This window comes from Pteropus vampyrus, unplaced genomic scaffold (assembly GCF_000151845.1).
Source record: "Pteropus vampyrus isolate Shadow unplaced genomic scaffold, Pvam_2.0 Scaffold3, whole genome shotgun sequence".
Taxonomy (NCBI): Eukaryota; Metazoa; Chordata; class Mammalia; order Chiroptera; family Pteropodidae; genus Pteropus; species Pteropus vampyrus.
The window spans coordinates 21,329,474-21,334,070 of NW_011888784.1; the positions used below are offsets into that span (position 1 = coordinate 21,329,474).

The following is a 4,597-nucleotide window of genomic DNA, read 5'->3' on the forward strand; positions in this document are numbered from 1 at the left end:
TCTCTCCTTTAACTCCAGTAGCTCTTAGGAAACCAAGAGAAGTACTCTTAACTCTGAATCAAATAAAGCGCCATGGGCATCAATTTGCCTTCTAGAAGAAAACTTCCTTAATGATTTTATTCATAAGTTTTTGCCCATAATTATTTGTATCTCATCATTTTAAATGACTCTATTATTGTTAATATAAAAAACTATACTAGTACAATGTTATTAGTGTATAATTTGCAAATAAATGAATTATACAGGTTGGTCTGTGCTCATTTTATTATTTTAACTCAAAAGGATGTGAGATAATACCAGTTTAGAATATAAAAACTGTTACTTCCCAAACCCCTTCACATTTCATTTGTTAATAATGTTAATTTCCCAAATGTCCTTCAATTTCCAGCATTCAGAATAATGTAATGTTAATACCTAATTTGTGTTTTAAAAGTTCTATGGTTCAGGCACCATATTATAAGATCTACTAGGAAATCATTCTTCCTTTACAACAATTCTATGAAGAATTGGTATTATTAGACCATTTTTAGAGATGAAGAATTTGAGTTCTGACTTGTCTAATATTAACCAGATTGTAAGTGACCCAGTTTTGAGATCAAGCTCTTAAAAAAACAGGCTTTACAGTCTGGACTTTTTTGAGAATCTTAAAACTGGTCATAATTTATAGAAGAGACATGAGATACATTCGCTCTTGTTCCTCTTCCATCTTATAGCTGTAACATTAAGGTATTGTACCAATAAAAAGCATTTAAGCAGGAAAATTAAAATGAATGATTATGTAGATAAGACTAACTCCATAGCCTTCAGGAAAATGTAACTCTGTGTGCATTCCTGGTTAGTACTGAAAAAATAAAGATATAAACTTAAAAACTTTCCCTCTTTTGTAGCATTCATTCCAATTTCATTTTAATATTAGTTATCAATAGAGTCACAATTAGCATATGTAAATTTTAGACTTCGACACATTAAAAATCTTATCCTTTTATAAAATGAATGAATAATGAAAGAATAAATGAAACCTAACTTGCCGCGTCCTCTTTCTACCCTACTGCGTGACAAGGTCCAGAGATGGGGACAGAGGCTTCAAGGAATGCATCGTCAAGAACGAGGACGTGACATGTGTTTAGGGATAATTGGTTTCTTAGAAATGATCCTATTAATAGGGGGAATTTGGGTAGCACAAATTCTAGTAAGTGTAAACGCTATACAAATGGATTTCCTCAAAATTGGCTCTGAGGAAAACATAGTAAATTCCCCGCGTATGGAATCAGCTCTAGTCACCCTGACGTGTCCAGAATGCGTAAACCCTTTATTTGAACAATTATTAAGGGAAATTCCTTTTGACGCGCCTCTTAAAGATATTATGAATAAATTATAACAAGCTGAATTACTAGAACCAGTTTATACTCCTGTTCCCACGCAGTTAGTAGAAAAATTAGTAAAGGATAAGAAATTTACTCATAAGCCTGTGCCTACTATAGAAGGGCCTCCTTTTGTGGCCTAGTGGATAAATAGAAAACTCTGGTATCCACCTAGGGGGGCTAATAGTATGAAAAGATTACCTGATCTTCCTTTGCCTTATACAGAAGCTTATAATAAAGATAGTATACAGTATAGTGAATAAAGATAGAATTCATGTGCCTTATAGTAGTTTAAGTTTCATAGAAAGGCTGGCTAGGTCAGGATCTCCTTGGTGCTTAAAAACAAAGGAACAGAAACTTAGCTTATGAAAGCAGCTTTGTAAAACTGATTTTTATAAATATTTTCCTCATTACTGCACCAAGGAAACTTTTGAACAGCTATGAGAAAGGTTCAGCTTGAACTTTAGATATAGCATAAATCAAATAGCATTTAAAAGATTTCTTCAGGCAGAAAGAAGAACAATGTCTGCCCACAAGCCAATGCTTGCTGTTATGAATACATCTATCTATCACCTTTACTTAAATCAAACTGTATCTTACGTAATAGATATAAGAATTAAAAGTTTAGATTGTTCCATCAGGTAGTTCTGGTCTAATGATTGAGAGAAAAATGTACTAGTTAATCATGAACATTAATAATAATATACTCTATAAGATTTTCTGCTTTGCCTAACCACAGAAATTTAACTTCCTGCTACCTTAACAACAAAGTATAATCAAATGCCAAAATAAAAAGTATAAAAGTTGTACTCAAATCACAATAAAACGGAACAGTGTCACACCGCCTCTGAGCTGTGTAGTCGACTGTCTCCCGCGCCGACGCCTTGCCCACCTTCGGGGCCCCCTGGATCCTGTCGTGGCTGGACCGCGGCACTAACTAATACAAAAGTTCACTGCTCCCCAATCTTTCTAGTTCCTTTACTCTCTTAGAACTTTCTCTAAGCAGTGCCATACATCCGGCTCCCTAAAGTTCTTAACCTAGTCCCTCTTGTAAGATATGCCCTTATGTTTTCCCACTCATCTTTCCATTTTTCATTATTGTTATTATTTTTTTCTTAGGCGAGGCAACTCTTGGTTGACCTCACCGATTGCAAGGACATTGTCAGTTTACAATCCCTTACTTTTTTATTTTTTACACCTACAGCACCTGGTCTTCCTAGGTGGTCTCCCATCCAAGTACTAATCAGGCCCGACCCTGCTTAGCTTCCGAGATCAGCTGGGATTGGGCTTGTTCAGGGTAGCATGGCCGTAGACTACACCTTTCCATTGTTGAATTTATTTATTCCTTTACTTCCATACTATTTCTACAGTTTGTAACTTTTCCTCTTCTCTGGCCTATAATTGAACTTTTGGTGAGATTATGCTGTCCTCAGCCTCCCTGGACTAGACAGTCTCCTAGACAGTCTTACTTATATAATAGTTCACCTTCAGCAAATGCTTTATTGATGGCTTAAGGGAGGAAAAATATTTTCCCCTCTACCCTTCTAAGTTCTTGGCTGAGACCCCACTGTAATGAAAGACATTAACAGGAGAAAAACAAAGAGAAGTTTCATAACATGTATACCTCCTGTATACATGGGAGATATCCAGGAAAACTGAATAACTTTTCGAAATGGCCAAGCCACCACCTTAAGTAACATCTCCAGCTAAAGAAAAAATTTGTGGGGTATGATGGGGAGGCCAGTTATGGGAGGTTACTAGAAAATGCACAACAAACAAGAGTAAGGCTGCGATGCAGATTTATATTCTTGCCTTCTCCACTGATAAGAGTTCTAGAGATTTAGAATCACCTTCTTCCTCTTCCTGGTATAGGGAAGGAGACATCCTTACAAATAAAGAGTTCCCATATAACTGTTAATGCTTCTTACAAATGGGTAACTTCTACTCAGTTTTCAGAACTTCGCCCATGTCTTCTGTTTCTTTAAGTTAACCAGGTCAAAATAATCAATATGAAAAAGGCATATTTTGGGGGTGGTATATTTTACTCCCCTTCAATAGAAACAAGATAAATTTTAAATGGCACATTAGGTATTGCAGAGTATAAGATAGAAAATAAAGAAAATCAAAAAGGTGACAATCTTTTTGCATTTTTTAACGAATTTATTCCCCAAGCTTGATTTCATTCAGAGTGACTTTTCTCCACATTTTTCTTTGTACACAGATATCAGTCACCAATTAAGAGTCAAAAGTCAAACTGAAAAGAGCTTACATTCTCCATAATTACATTTTTAAAGGGCTCACAAAATCTGGAACTCAATACTCTTTTCATTAAGTGCGATGTCTATTTTTTTCTTAATTTGTCTTTGAAAAGGTAATGAGGGAACAAAAACGCAACTCTTGCTGTTAAAATTGGATGAGAAAGCCAATATCTTGTTTATGTGTAAAGCTCTGACCACAAATTGAGACACTTTTGTTTGACATTGTGAACATGAAAATGTTTTCACCATTATTTTCCTTTATCTTGTTATCCTAATAAATGTAAAAAAGTGAAATGTTTGTAAATGATCATTGACAGAACTTCGTATTTTTAACCAAAGAAAATATCCTGTCACTTCTACTCCTCATTCTATGCTCCAATTCATCATTTCGCAACAATAACCAGAGCCAAGACAAATGGCTTCTAGATGATGTTGAATTATTTCTGGATGACAGAGGACAGAGCCCGGCCGCATCTCCACACTTCTGTTGCCATGGTTTTTAAATTAGAAGCTTCCATGGTCAAAACAGACTCTTACTGTTCTATTCATCACCATTTATCTACAAGGGCCGCTGAGCACATCTATGATCTCTCTTGCTCACGACAGCAGACGGAATGAACATAAATGATTAGAAAACACCACCTGCTCAGTGCTTAATGCAAGAGGAAAAAAAGCAGCTGTGCCATTTGGGATGGAAAACACATTAGCTTAAGCTCAGCATGCCAGTTATATAACCAACCAACAAAAATTGCGAGATACTAAGGGTGTAGGATGAAATATTGTGTGACAGATAGTACCTGTTTTCTATTCAGAAATTTCTGCCTGAAGACTGTCAAGCACAGAGTGACGGATGAGGCCTCTATGGCATTTCTTCCAGATCTCAATACTTGCTATTTGGAACATGAAAGTAAGATTTCTTGCGAAAGCAACAAGTCATCTATAAAATGTACATTGAGAGGCCCTAAAGGTGGCCTACAG

General features: G+C 35.8%; 1 pseudogene; it reads right to left on the bottom strand.

Moving 5' to 3' along the window:
* Nucleotides 1-2,556: 2,556 nt before the first annotated feature.
* LOC111741819 lies at nucleotides 2,557-2,675 on the bottom strand (annotated as a pseudogene).
* Between the last annotated feature and the right edge of the window lie 1,922 nt (nucleotides 2,676-4,597).